At 39.1% G+C, this 15,866-nt stretch overlaps 1 pseudogene; it reads left to right on the top strand.

The window, feature by feature from the left end:
* The first annotated feature begins 2,455 nt into the window (after nt 1–2,455).
* On the top strand, nt 2,456–9,530 carry LOC100429996 (structural maintenance of chromosomes protein 4-like; annotated as a pseudogene).
* The last annotated feature ends 6,336 nt before the right edge of the window (nt 9,531–15,866 follow it).

Consider the following 15,866-nt stretch of genomic DNA (forward strand, 5'->3'; position numbering starts at 1 on the left):
CCTCCGCCTCTGCCTCGCCTCTGCCTCCGCCTCTGCCTCCGCCTCCACCTGGCTATGGAGATTCATTACAGGAACTGGCTCACATGTTTATGGAGGCCAAGAAGTCCCATGATCTGCCATCTGCAAGCTGGAGAACCAGAAAAGTCAGTGATGTAATTCAGTGTGAATTCAAATGCCTGGGGACCAGGAGCCAGTGGTGTAATTTCCATTCTGCGACTAATGGTCCCAAACCCAGGAGATCTGACATCTGAAGCAGGAGAAGATGGATGTCCCAGCTCAAGAAGGGAGAGGGAGGGTTCACCTTTCCTCTGTTTTTTGTTTGTTTGTTTGTTTTTGTTTTGTTTTGTTTTGTTTTTCCTATCTGAGCCCCCTCAGTGGATTAGATGACAGCTGCCCACATTAGTGGGCACACAATCTGCCCACATTGGGTAGATCTTTTTCAGTCTACAAATTCAAGCATTATTCTCTTCCAGAAATATCCTCACAGACACACCCAGATGTGTTGCATCAGCCATGTGGATATCCCTTAGCCCAGTCAAGTTGACACAGAAATTTACACCACAGTGAATTTCATCATAGTTCCAAAATAACTGAAGTGCATTTTATGAGGAATAGTAAATCCTACCTATTTTCACTGGGGACAGAACAAGACAGTAGGTTCTTTTTAAGTAGAAGTTCTTGACAGATGTCCTTAGACCTCTCAGGGATCCAGAAAGGCAGTTGTTGGGTCCATAAGCTATTTTTCACATTTCAAAAATGTCTAATGTCTAATGGAGCCACTTCAGCAGATTGGCAGAATCTATCTACTAAAGGTGAATATGCACATATCCCAGGGCTCAGCAATTCCTCTACTAGGTATGGGTACTAGATACAGAAATACTTACATATATTCCCCAAAAGATATGAACCAAAATGTTCAAAGCAGTGCACTTGGAAATGGACAACACAGGGAAATTATCCAAATGCCCATCAACAGTAGAACTGATAAATTGTAGTATACTTATATAGTAGAATATGAGCTAAGCACTGAGAATGAATAATCTTTAACTATGTGTAACATAGATCTTAGTGATGGTGAGTGAAAGTAGCTAGACATAAAGAATGTATACTGTAAGAATAAATTACACAATTTACTGGGAAATCTATACTGTTGGAAATCAGGATGGGATTATCCTTATGGGAGCATGGTGTGTAGTGACCAACAGGGAAGTTGAGGGTGCTGGTAATCCAAGGTGCTGATGATGGTCTGTTTCTTGATCTGGGTGCTGGTTATGTGGGTATATTTGGTTTGTGAGGACGAATTGAGCAATACGTTTTTTGGTATGTGTGCTTTCTGTAGTATATTACGTAACACTTCAAGTAAAGTTTTAAAAATGTGGAAAATTTAAAAATGGGAATTATACTATGGCTATTGGCGATTTTTACTGTAAACGCAGTTGAATGTAATTATTCATATACATGATGGGAGAGGAAGGTAATTGTTGCTGGAAAAACTGTTTGTAATGCTTTTAAAATGTGGGCTTAACCCAGGGCAGAGAATTATGAAAAATGTCCTTGGGGAACACACTTGTAAAAAAGTTTCAGGGCCAGTAGGCTAAACTTTTAAAACAAATTGTCTGCCTAGTAGTGTGTTTGTTACCAAAGGTGTCCAGAGACATTTTGTGGCATTTTCGTGAAAGATACAAGAGAATGTTATCATTCCAGGATGACTTAGATTTAGGCCTTGCAAGACACAGGGAGGTGAGTTAATGCTTGCTTCCTGTGGACATTTTTAGATTGACTTGTTATGAGTTTCCTGTTCAGTGAAAATGAGGTGAGAGGCCCTAGTTAACCTGGTCTTTTCCCCTTTGCTCCATCCAGAGAACTGCAGGTGGCCAGCTGTATTTTCCAAGGCTCAGATGTCACCTCCAGTCAATCAATAAACTAGGAAGACGTCAGAAAAGAGGAAGAATGGTTTGCTTGATTGAAAGTGAGTTTGTCATGGTATCAATGAGACAAAGTGCTTATGCTTTTCTAGTACTAGGCTTTACTCTCCTCTTGGCAACCAGACAACCTTCCACCATCTCCTAGCCACCTTTTGCCACCATCTTCCGGCCACCAGCCAATCCAGTCTCCTACCTGCTGTGTGCATCAGTTGGGGGGAGTCAGGGAGTCCTCATCACTAATCTAATTCATCTCAATTTTTACAGAAACTTTGCCAGAGCAGGGTTTGCTGCAGTTGGTGGTAAGGAAGTGAGAAACTGCTACCACTTATTACTTTGCTCTACTGAATTAGTTCATGAATTAGTTCAGGTAATGACTTCAATCTGGGTGCCTGGAGGAGCTGAGGGTCAGCTGTCTCACCTGGAAGGACTTGGCAACCCAGGTTCTAGACAGCAGGGGGAGGGGCCAGCAGCTAGAAGAAAGCTCTCTTCAGCAGGAGTTGTGTGACAGTGAAAACGGCTCATCAAGAGCCATGGCCTTGGACCCCAAGACTCAGCCAGAGATGCAAGGTGGTGAGATGCCCTACCCAGCAGCCATTCTTATTCTTCCTCTTGAGTGTCCACTTCTCTTGGCCCAGGGGGTAAATCTTGATTAATTTAAGCCAAACTTAGGAGTCCAGTTCTTCTTGCCAATGACTGATTTAAGGAGGAGATTTTATCCCAAATCTAGCCAAGTAGAAGAGAGGGGAAATACACTGGGGGGTGTCTGGTAAATATTTCTTCTTTGTCATGCCTTGATGTGACTCCTGAAATGCTTGCAGCCATGCTGTGACTAAGAAGGCAGCAGGCCTGGAGATAAGCCAATGTGTTTAGGTTGCTGAGGGGAAGATGGTAAGGGCCTGGATCCCTCAGGCCACTAGAGAGCCTTTGAAGTAAGTAATACCAGACTGAATTTCCATTATGGGAGCTAATACATTTTTTTAATCGTTTATTTAAGCCAGTTGAATTTGAGTATTTTGTTACTTGCAGCCCAAACCTCCCTAATTAATCTGAAGCTTCAGCCCAACTTTTTCCCATCTACCTATACATATTGTCAATTTCCAGCTAGAAAATTTTACTTGGATATGTCCTGTAAGGCATTATTTTTCAGCCTAAAAACATTTAAAATTTAACTACTTGTCTTTTCCTCAAATATACCTCTCAAATTTTTACTAGAAATAATTAGAAATCTTTGACTTATCCTACTTGCAGTTAGTTAATGCGCCCTACACATACACAAAATCATACAATTTGATTTTAACAAGCATAAAAAAATTTAAATCTTTTATGAATGCTCTTTGTATGGCAGGCCCTGTGCTAGGAGCTTTTTTGTAGATTTATATAAACTATTGCAAATTCTTAAAACAATATGGCAGAATAGATAATTTTATCCCCATTATATATCTTAGGAAAATAAAGCTAGAGCTGTTAGGTAGCTTGCCCAAAGTCACACAGCTTGTCTTGGCTGAAAGGAGACTGGAACATAATACAGACATTCCCCCTTTGGGTGTTCCTCTTGTCTGGCCACCACTTCCTGCAGACCTGTCTTGCATCTATATTTCCATTTCCTCTCCCACTATCGCTTTTCAGGTTTAGTCCTAAGTGTTCAGTGCCTGGACTATTGCAGTGGAAAAACCTTCTGGACTCTCTTGCCTCAAACCTTAGCTGCACGTTACTGCTGTACTGACTTCCCCAAGATACAGCTCATTCCACTTTCCCACGTTAACATCTTCCGTGATTTATTATCATCTGTAGCAGCAGTAACAGTGGCAGGCAAGTAATATAAATATGTGAAGTCTGTTGAAGACACTAGGCTCTAAACTGCTTATGTGGGGACAAAATGCCTTTGGAACACTGGGCAATTTAAGTAATAAAGCATAAATTGGCTACCAGTTTGTAACCAAGTGCCCTGAAGACAAAATTCATTATTTTTCTCACAGCATTCAAGGGCATCTAAAACTGAATCCCAAACTAATATCTCCCTCTTATGTCTTAGTCACCACCCCTCTGAAGGCTCTCATTTAGATACAAGGCTAAGTCCCTCCATTCTCCATATGGACTTGACCGCTATGCTCTTTCTCATGCCTTTGTCCCGGGAATTTGTCCATTCATTCCTACCTACTCTTCGATGGTCACAACCCAGCTCCAGTCCCTCTTCCTTGACAAAGTATTCCTGGGATCTCATAGAAGGGACTCTCAGGTGTGCAAGAGGCTTGCAAAGCCTGCCGGCCAGGCTCCTAGGTGATCCTTGCCGGGCATTTGCTGGGCCTGAGTTTGAATACTTAGGTCACTACTCCCTAAGACAGCTTCTGCCACTACTGGGCTTCACTGGCTGTTCAAAGACCTGTGTCAGTTGAGCCAAATGTTATCACCCTAGTGTCTGCCTTTTGAGGTCAGGTATGACAAGCCTACTTTTACCTTTAAAATATTGAAAGAGCAATCGTATGTCTTCCATCTGTTCAGAATCCTCCATGTTCAAAACTCTTGAAAGGGATAGTTTTAGAGAGACATATGAAGAGCTTCAGAAACAAATCAATGAATTTATGGCAGGTTTTTATGTAGTACTGAATACATTAAAGGAGAATTACCAAGTGCTTGCTTTGGGAGGGGATGCCAAACTGGAGCTTGTAGGAACCTCAGTCCTTTCTCTGAAGGAATCATGTTCAGTGTTTGACTACTTATGAAAAGTTGGAAGAACATCTTCAGCCTTTCAGGAAGAGAGAAAATGCTTCGTTCATTGGCTTTGTTTTTATTTATTTGTTTATTTCTTATTTTATTTGAAACAGTCTCGCTCTGTGGCCCAGGTTGGAGTGCAATGGCGCAATCTTGGCTCACTGCAACCTCTGCCTCCTGGGTTCAAGCAATTCTCCTGCCTTAGCCTCCTGAGTAGCTGGGATTACAGGCACCTACCATGCCTGGCTAATTTTTGTATTTTTAGTAGAGATGGGGTTTCACCATGTTGGCCAAGCTGGTCTCAACCTCCTGACCTCAAGTGATCCGCCTGCCTTGGCCTCCGAGAGTGCAAGGATTACAGGTGTGAGCCATCATCCTCAGCCTTGGCTTTAGTATTAGCTCTTCCCCTCTACAAACCCACTCCCTTTTACTTCAGGGACAAGGTTGATGCAGCCCTTGATTTAAAAAGCCCTTGATTTAAAAAATGTGTCCACTGTTGCATTTTATAAATAGGAACAAACAGAAATACCCAGTTCATAATAATTTCTCTTTGAAATATTAATATGTTTGAGATTTCAGATAGACTAAGTGGAATTTACAAAATCTATAATATAACAAAAAGTGTTCCAGTAAACCCAGAAGAAACTGCATCTAAAGGACTTTGTTGTACTTGTTTATTCTTCAAATAGAATTGGCATAGATTTGGTATATTGTATTACTCATTTCCTATTTGTAAGGGATTATGAGTTATATAGAATACACATTTTTAAACTGGGAAGAAACCCTTTAGATCTCTCTCATATCTTGCCTGTATTCTACATGAGGATCAGATGCAGTGTTTGACTGTCCAAGTGCATTCTAAAGCCCTCTAAAGAAGCATTTGACTTTGAGTAATGAACAGGTGATCAGACCAAAGGGGACAAAAGTGGACAGAAACACAAAAGTGGTATGGATTAACTGTTCAGGAGCCATACTTTGAAAACTCTTCCCTGCACAACGATAGTGTGTGTGTGTGTGTGTGTGCGCGCGCACGCACACCTGTGTATGTGTATGAGGTGTTGGTATGGGGTGCAGTTGGGGACTTGAGAGTGGGGTAGAGATTTTTCTGAAACTTCTGTCTGAGGGAACTGGAAAACTGTTTTCCTGATAGCATATTTAATCTAAATTTGTTAGGAAGCAGCCACACTGAATTTTGGTATATTCATCCATCCCTCTACTGAATTTCCACAGCACTAATCGTCTGCGGCACTTACTTGTCAGTAACCTCCCTCCTTGTAATGCTGTGAGCTTGTGTGTCATTGCAGGCCGCCTCACTGGGCTTCCCATGGCTGTCCATCATTTGCCCAGGTAGAAGCCAAACCCTTCAGAGGGAGGGGCTATGGTCCTGGCCCAAGTGTCCCTCATAAGTCTTCACAGAGCGACAACAGAGCATAGGTGTCCATAAGCATTTGTTGTCAGACCCACAGAGAACAGAAAGAACCCTAAATACAATGGAAGAATTACCAGGTGGGCTCCTCAAGTTAAATCAGGCTATTACCAATGTCATCACATCTCAGCGTTCAGGGGCTTTAAAGACCATCTGTTTGAAAAGTCTCCCTCCCATTTAACCAAAAAATGTTTCCCTATGGCTTATACGAGTTAGTCTGCAAAGAACAAAGATTTTTATTTCTTATACAGCCATTATATTTCGTCTCATACATGTAACATGGGTAATGAGTACATGTGAATATGTGTGAGCACATGGGCATGTGTGTGTGCCTGGTGGGCACATTCTCTTACCTGTAGTAAACAGTTGTAATAATGGACCATGCCAATCAGAAGGTCTACAAGTAATAAAAATTTTTACAATATAAATTTACTGTACAATTCATACATTTGAAAGAAGACTGAAAAAGAAGTAAATGTGATTTTGCATTTAGTTAAGGTGAGGTTTAGTTGTGATTTTTATTTGCATTTTCTCTTTCTCATATCTACTGGTATAAACTAAAATTATAGGCTTTTAAGTAAAACTTTTTAAAATCTCAAAAGTAATCTCACTGTTATCCTGCATTGATGATGGTATGTGGAACCCTGGCAAAGATTATTATAGCAGACGGAATTCTGGCAGAAGAAGGTTCTATTCTTTGGAGACCCCATCCCAGGAAGGGCCTCAGGCCAGGCAGTAATTTCTATTTCCTGTCTCTTGTCTTCACCTTCTGGGGACTCCCACACAATCCAGTGCCCCATCTGGACACCAAGATCCATAAGGATAGTTTATTGCCAGGTCCCTGCTGAGCTAGAAACATTCTTCAGACAGTGCTCAATCCTCCAAAAGACATCCAGAGTGTGCATTTCAGCCTTGATTTCTGCATCAGATGTGAGCTGGGGCAAGAAAGGCTGTGAATTAAAAAGGAGCTATAACTTGCTCGTCAGTGATAAGGAAGAGGAGGGCCTACTTCCCCATTCATTGACCATTAATTAAAAAGAGTAAGTTTATTTTTTTAAAATACTTTCTTATGTACTCTTAATTTTACAAAAATGAGCATACAGTCATATTCATTTATTCACTCTTCTGCCAAGCATCTATTGAAATATTTACAGTGAGCTAGGTGCTGTGCTAGGGTAAACAATGGGTGAAAAGTGCTTGCCCATGAGGAGCTTATCATCTCTTGGAGCAGTGTATTTTACTGAGTAACTACTATGTGCCTGGCATTGCACCAAGTGTTTTACTGACACGATCTCATTTAATCCTCATCATAATTTCATAGCATAGTAGTAATCATCCCCATTTAATAGATGAAGATTTTGAGGCTCAGAGAATATAAGCAACTTTACTAAAAGCTATTAAGTAGCAGGGACAGGGTTGGAACCTGTGGTAAATAGTTTTTTCCAGTCACCCATGTTTAATGACCCTTCCCTGTTTTATTGACTTTGGGTGTGGGTCTGTGGCCAACTTTGACCAGTGAGAGGAGAGTGGAGGGGTTGCCTTTTCTGAACAGAAGCTTGAAGATCAGTACGTAGTTTGCCTTGTTCTCCGCCATGATGACAATTCCAGGTAGAGGCTGCCCAGGTAACCTGAGTCCCAGAGTGAAGAACACATAGAGTACAGCAGCAGCCCACCCATGGCGGGCATGCAGAGGGTGTGAAAAATCAACTGTTGCTGTTGTAAGTCAGTGAAACTCTGGGATTATATTTTCTGCAGCCTGGCTGTCCGACCGGTGCAGAACCTTTAAGTCATTATACCAGAGTGCCTTATTTTACATTATTTCTATAATTAGAAGTAAAAAAAAAAAAACCAGTTGAAATTGGAAAAAACATTAATCTGGGCCAGATTTTTTGTTCTAAAAATGTTTATATGAATGATGATTTTTTTCTTCTGCCTTATCTGCCACCCTTCCTCCACTGTTAAAATCTTCTGTATCCATGAGGATGACTATCTACAGGACTCATCCTGCCCCTTGCTGTCTTAATGCCTTAGTGGATACCTCTTCCTGCAGTACTTATAGCTGAATTCAATTCCACAAGCACTTATTGAGCATCTTTTGAAATGTCTATTATCCCGCTTCTTCGAAGTCCCAAGCTCCTACCCGCTCCGTGCAGACATCCCGATGACCCCATACCTATATGATCTCTCTCACTCTCCCCTAGACTCTAATACCATTATTTGCCACACACTATATGTTCCCTTAAACTATTATCATTTTTGATTGGAATAAAATTCAAATAAGACAAAATTCACCATTTTAAAGTGGACAATTCAGTGATTTTTAGTATTTACAATGTTGTGCAACCATTACCACTATTTAATGCCCCAAACTTTTCACTACCCACAAATAAACTTCATATCTATGAAGTAAGCACTCCCTATTCCTTCCTCTCTGCAACCCTTGGCATCCACTAATCTTTTTTTTTTTCCTCTGGATTTCTCTCTTCTGGACATTTCACGTAAATAGAATAGTGCAGTATGTTGACTTTTGCATCTAGTTTCTTTTACTTACCATATTTTCAAAGTTTGTCCAGTTGTGGCATATATCAGGATGTCACTTCTTTTTATGGTTGAGTAACATTCTGTTATTTAGATATACCACAATTTGTTTATCCATTTGTCAACTGATGAACAATTTGGATTGTTTCCATATTTAGCTTTTGTGAATAGTGCTGTTGTGGGTGTGCAAGTTTTTGTGTGGATATATGTTCTCATTTCTCCTGAGGATATACCTAGGAGTAGAATCGTTGGGTCATATGGTAACTTCATCTATGGTAACTTTATCTTTTTAAGTTTCCTTTTTTGTTTGTTTGTTTTCTCTAAGACACTGTGAGCTCCTAGCAGAAAGTTTTCCAACTCTGTCTGTGCTGCCACAGTACACACATTCATTCCTTTGACAAATGTGAGTCAAGGGCCTATTTTTTGCCTGGTACTCCTCTGGGCATTTCTGCCAAATTGATTTTCATAGAATCCTAGCCTGTGATCTGAGAGGTCATTTGGTCCCTTTTCCCATCCAGTAGAAGAATCCTATATCCAAATCCTCTGGTCTTTGTATCAACTTTCATCCTCAAACCATAGAGCTTAGCTCCTTAAATGTAATTTCAGTTGCATTTCATGACTACAGAAACAACATATACTTATTGTGGAAAACTTCAAAGTACAAGAACATGTTAAAGAAACAAAAATTATCTATAATTCTATAACCTACCCCTAACATATTGCTAAATTTCCTTTCAGACTTTTTGTCAGTCCAATAATGTGTTTCACGTAATTGGGATCATCCTGTATTAATCAGATACCTCTTGTGCATGGCTTCAAACCCTCTCATCATCACCCCATATTATGAAGGCTTCTACCAGTTTCCCACAGGCATCAGCCAACAGCACCTCACCTTGGGGAAGACCATTGTACCTCTTGCTTCTCTGACCTAATGGTGTCAATGTGATGTGTCTAAGGGATCTGCTCAACATGTGCAATCTAAACCTTTGACCAAAGAGAAGTGACCTTTTGTTCCTTGGGCATCTCAGAAAGAGATGGAACGATCAGTTTCTCCCAATAGTGGTCAGTGGTGTGATTCATCTTTCGATTTTCTCTCTCCTTCTCTGTTCAGTCCTCCTATTCCTCCACTCTTACTTCCTGGAATCATCATCCCGAATAAACGACCCACGCCTCAAACTTTGTTGCAGATGTTACTTTGCGGGGAAACACAGGCTAAAGTATTGTATATGCAATTTCAGACACAGATTTAAACATTATGCCATGAGTTTAGAATATACTCACAAACACATATGTATGTATGTATACATATGTATTTATAAATTTAAATAGTATGTGAATTGCTGTATAAGTGTATATAAATTTATATTCCTGTATATGTAAATTCAGATATATATTTAAATACTTTTTATATATAATACATGGGCATTCATCCCTCTTCCCTTCTATGATTTCCTGTATCAGAGATGCTGGAAGCCTAGGACGCCATTTCCCAGAATCCTTTGCCAGCAGGTTTCTAATTTAGACTGCTACTCATAAATGAATGGATGGCAGAAAGAAGCAGAAGGTAGTATTGTTTCTCTAGCACTGATTGGCGAGTGTTGGGCTTTACATATGGTGAATGTGAATTTTTTTGCAGTGGCTTCTTAGATTCACATGCAGTTGTAAGGAATAATATAGAGAAATATTGTATACATTTTACATAGTTCCCCACAACAGTAATATTTTGCAAAATAGTCATATGGTATCACAACTGAGGTGCTGACATTGATACAATTCACTTATCCCATTCAGTATTCCTTGGTTTTACTTGTACTCGTGTGTGTGTGTGTGTGTGTGTGTGTGTGTGTGTGTTTAGTTATATACAATTTATTCACATTTGTACTGGGATATAATTCACAAAATATAAAATTCACCAATTCAGAGTTCAATGGCTTTTAGTATATTCACAGAATTATCCAGCTTTTACTACTATCTAACTCTAGAACGTCTTCATTACCTCAAAGGGGAAACCCTACCCATAGCAGTCACTCTCTATTCCTCCCTCTAGCCCTAGGCAACCAGTAATCTACTTTCTTTCTCTAAGGATTTGCGTATTGTGAACATTTCATATAAACTGAATGATATAATATGTGGTCTTTTGCAATTGGTTTCTTTCCCTTAGTATAATGTTTTCAAGGTTCATCCATGTTGTAGCAAGTATCAGTACCTCATTCTTCTTAATTGTAGATAATATTTTATGGTATGGACACTTTATCCATTCGTTGGATGATGACATTTGGGTTATTTTCTCTTTGGTAGTATTATAGATATGCTGCTATAAAAACTGTGGAAACTTGATGTGAAAGTTTTTGTGTGGATATATGTTTTCATTTCACTTCTGTGTATACCCATGAGTGCAATTGTTGGTCTGTGTTAACATTAAATAACCTTTAAACTGTTTTCCAGAGTGGTAGCACCATTTTACATTTTTACTAGCAATGTTTGAGGGTTCCAGTTTTTCTACAACCTGGCCAAAATTTGTAATCGTCTGTCTTTTTGATAGTTCTGTACAATTTTATCAAATGTATAGGTTAATGTGTCCACCACCATAGTCAATATACTGAACAGCTTCATCAACACAAGGATCCCTCGTGTTGCCCTTTTAAAACTGCACCCACCTCCCTTCCACATCCTCCCAACCCCCTACCAACTCCAGGAACCACTAATTTTTCTCCATTTCTAAAATTTTGTCATTTCAAAAATGGAATCACAGGTAGTAATCAAAGGCTACTTAGTATATAAATAGACTAATACATTAAGTAACCTTTGGGGATTGACTTTTTTCAAACGATTGATACACACAACATGGATGATGTCCTGTGGATATACTACAATTTGTTAAATTGTTTAAGCGTTTATTCATTGAAGGACATCTGGACTGTCTCTAGTTTTTGGCTATTACAAATAAAGCTGCTATAAACACTTATGTGCAGGTTTTTGTGTGAACATAAGTCTAAATTTCTCCAGCATAAATGCCTGAGAATGCAGTTATTCAGTGGTTGGATGGCTATCGAAGGTTTAGTTTATAAAAATTGTGAAACTATTTTTCATTTTCCACTCCGGCCAGCTGGGTATGAGAACTCCAGTTTCTCTGCATCCTCATCAGCATTCTTTTGTTGTCACTCTGTTGTTTATTTTTTAATCTTTGCTTATTGTATCTTTATGCAAACTTTCAAAAATTTACCTTTTTTAAAAAGTCCTCTTTTTTTTTTTATTTATAGCAGTGATCTTCGTGTTATGGTTAGGAAAGTCTTTTTCACTATCATAAAAACTATTTCTTATATTTTCTTCTGGTATTTTTATAGAGAGGCAACGCAGGATGGAGTAGGTCAGAATGGTTGGAGTCTGTCTGCAGTGAGATCTGCTTTGTTTAAGTCTTGGCTCCATCACTTGCTACTGTGCTCACTTTTAGTTGACATGTATCTCTATACTTTCCCTGTATATCTCCTCTCCTGATATCTCCTCTCCTTCAACTGTTTCTTAGGTAATGCTTTTTCATCCTGGTCAATCTCTGCTGGAAATTCTCCAGTATGACAATGTCTATCTCAACTTGACATACCCAGATCTGAGCACTCCACTCCAGATAAATTTTGACAGTGCAGAGAAAGTGGATCTTACCGTGCACAGTTCTGCACACTATTAATGTTAGCAAAGATTGCAGTGACTTTTGGAGGTGACCATGTTAACTCCCTGGCCATTAGGAAACTTCTGAAAGCAAAACATCATCATTTTCACATGAACTGCTATTAAAGTAAGTCTCTTCCATCTCACATTTCTGCAGGCAATTTGATGATTTCTGCAGGCAATTTGATGATTTTTATCTGTTCCTTCAGTAGTTCTTTTGATTCATGTGTAGTGGCCCTATTTGTTCCTAATAATGCTTTTCACCTTAAAGTCTATTTTGTCTTATAAAAATGTTGCCATATTAGAATTTTTTTTTTGCTAAGGTATTTCCTGAATATCTTTTGCCTTTATTTTCTATTTTCAGTATTATTTTGTTTTAGGGGTGTCTCATATATAGTATATAGCTTGATTTTTAAAAAAATCTTATTTGATACTCTGAATGTGAATAGGTGAGTTTATTTATATTTGTTGAAAACCTAATATAATTGGACTCACTTATGCCATCTATTTTGTACTTTTATTCAGCTTTCCTGTTTTCTGTTTTTTTTTTTTTTTAAGTTCCTATTCTGTTTTCTTCTGGTCGAGGTTGTAGATTGTTTCCAGTTGTTAAGTACTTATCTTTAACAATTTTAACATTCCTTCATAACTTTTTTAAAGCCTATATTTATTTAATATCTTTGTCCTATTCCATACTGTATTTCTTCTGTTCTTTTTTTTAACCTTAAGACAGATCTTTATATTTTTCTAATTAAAATTAATCTCATTAGTTTCAATTCATCCTGATGGCCTGTTGAGTGATCAAGAGGTCCTGATCCAGTCCTGAGGGATTCTCCTCCTGTTTTTTGCCATCCTAACTTTTATTTTGCCTGAGTCTATCCAAGTAATTAATTAAAAAAATATGTATTAGCGCTAGGTTCAGGATCCTTTGTTTTCTATTTAGGAACTCCATGCCTTGGGGCTGGAGGGTGGAGAGTCAAACATAAAAATCTACTTTTCTAAACTGCTTGAATTGTTTCTGACTATGACCAGTTTTCTTTTTCTTGACTATTACAGACAATTTCATCACTTTCCCCCGAAAGTTCCTATCACTTCCACTCCATTATTCAAGCCAGGCTGTTGATTAAAATTAATTGAGGTAAAGCCGCTCCCGTGGGGGCTTCCTCAGTCTTCTGAGTGATGAAATTGTCAACAATGCGAGGCAGGAATCCATCAGATTCTCATCAAGTGAGACTGCCGGCCGATGTGTAGCTAAGAGTCCTGTAGCTGTGATGGGGTGGGGGTGGGGAGAGTAAGGGGACACAAAAAGACACTTGCACGTGGCATGGCATGGTAGACGAGTGACAACTGGGAGGCAGTAAACCTGGGCTCTCGCATCATACTTTAGGAGTTGAAAACGCCACACATTTGAACACATTCAGATGCTAGACCATTATTTAGTTACCTTGGAGATTTTCCCTCAGTCTGTCACCCACACACTTCTTAACCCCTTGCAAGCTGTTTTATTTTCTTGCTTCTATCAAAACTATTTTTTCCTTCTTGCTTCTATCGAAACTGTTTTCTGTTCTAATTCTAGGAACCTGTCTTTTCTATTCGGCACCACAGACCCTCTGCTTTCTTAATGAAATTATTTCCTTTTTCCATTTCTCTGTTGCTACCTTCTCATGTTGCCCCCCCTACCCTCTTTCTTTGCTGATGTCACTTGTTCCTTCCCCTTTTCCTTGAATGTGTGTCCCACTCCACCCCAGGCACAGCCACAACTTCCTGCTGGGTGTCTTCTTTCTGCTCTTTAAAACTTAACGTGCCCTGCATTGAATTCTTTACATTGTTCCTAAGAGGAGTTCATCCTTGATTTCATTCTTTCTGTTAATGGAACATCATTTCCACAGGGACACTGGCTCAAGGTCCTCCTGAGTCCTAGAATGGAGTGCTGAGCTATCTCCAATCATACTGCAGTTTAATAAGTATGTACTGAGTACATTTGACGGTGCTGGGTTATGGGCTTTTTCATTGAAGAGCTCATTGTCTAGAGGATTAGAATGAGAATACCACATAGCCAGGGCTGCAGCAAACAGGTACACAAGTTCTGGTAGCCCAGAGTAGGGAGGGAGGGGAAGATGATGAATATTCATGAAAGACCTGCTAGGTGCCAGTTTTTGTGCTAGGCTCTCCATATATATCATCTCAGTGGAAGCTTATGACCCTCTGAGGTAGATATTACAGCCAAAGAAAGGCAGCTCAGTGGGGTCAAGGTCGAATGACTGCATAATAAATGCTGGAACCAGGATTCAAAGTTGAATCTGTTATTTTTCCAGAGCACTACATTGCACCCTAGGCTGTTACAAAAGAGGGTACATGTGTGTTAATCATTTAAGGATGAACTTTTCTTGGTAGTTAATACACAGAAGAGAATTCCTGGCACAGGGAATAGCATATAAAAAAGCATAAAGATTATGTATTGGAGTTTTAAGTAGAAAGAAGGAACAAAAGAGAAGGAGGAAGTCTAGGGAGAAAGATGCTTTCTCTTTCTAAAGTTTTTCTGAGGCTTTAGACATGTTGAGTTCCAGGCATTTATAGGCTACCCACATTGTCAGTTCAGTGAATAGTTGGAAATACGAGTTTGAGAAAGTGATAGGTCCCACAGAAGGAGAGAAAATACTTGGAAATCATACATCCAACAAGGGGTTAATACCTAAAATGTATAAGGAACGCAAACCAATAGCAAGAAAACAAATAACCCAGTTAAAAAAATGGGCAAAGGACCTGAACAGACATTTCTCAAAAGCAAACACACAAATGGCCAACAAGTACATGAAAAGGGCTCATCATCAGTAATCATTAAGGAAATTCTAATGAAAATCACAATGAGAGATCACCTCACACCTGTTAGAGTATCTTCTATTAAATGAAACGAAAGATAATAAATGTTGGACAGGATTCAGAGAAAAGGGGACCATACCTTGTTGGTGGGAATGTAAATCAGTACAACCGTAATGAAAAATGTTATGGAGGTTCCACACAAAACTAAAAAGAGAATTGCTATATGACTCAGTGATCCCACTTCTGGATATATATCCAAAGGAACTGAAATCAATATGTTGAAGGGATATTTCTACTCCCCTGTTTATTGCAGCATTATTTACCAAGGTATGGAAGCAACCTAAGCATCTATCAGTGGATGAATCTATAAAGAAAATGTTATGTATATACAAAATGGAATGCTAGTTAGCCTTGAAAAGGGGGAAATTCTGTCATTTTTTTACAACATGGATGAATCTGGAGAACATGATGTTAAGTGAAATAAATCAGGCATAGAAAGATAAATGCAGCATGATCTCCCTTACATGTAGAATCGAATAAAGTTGAACTCATAGAAGTAAAGAGTAGAACAATGGTTACCAGGGGCAAGGAGGGCAAAAGGAGTTGTTGATCAAAGAGTACAAGGTTTCAGGTAGAGGAATATGTTTTGAGATCTGCTGCACAGCAGGGTGACGATAGTCAATAATAATGTTTTACAAATTTCAAAATAACTAAGGGGGTAAATTTCAAATGTCACATCATAAAAATGAAAGGTAAATGAGGAGACACATAGGTTAACCAGCTTGATG

The sequence above is a fragment of the Macaca mulatta genome, chromosome 12 (genome assembly GCF_049350105.2).
Source record: "Macaca mulatta isolate MMU2019108-1 chromosome 12, T2T-MMU8v2.0, whole genome shotgun sequence".
Lineage (NCBI taxonomy): Eukaryota > Metazoa > Chordata > Mammalia > Primates > Cercopithecidae > Macaca > Macaca mulatta.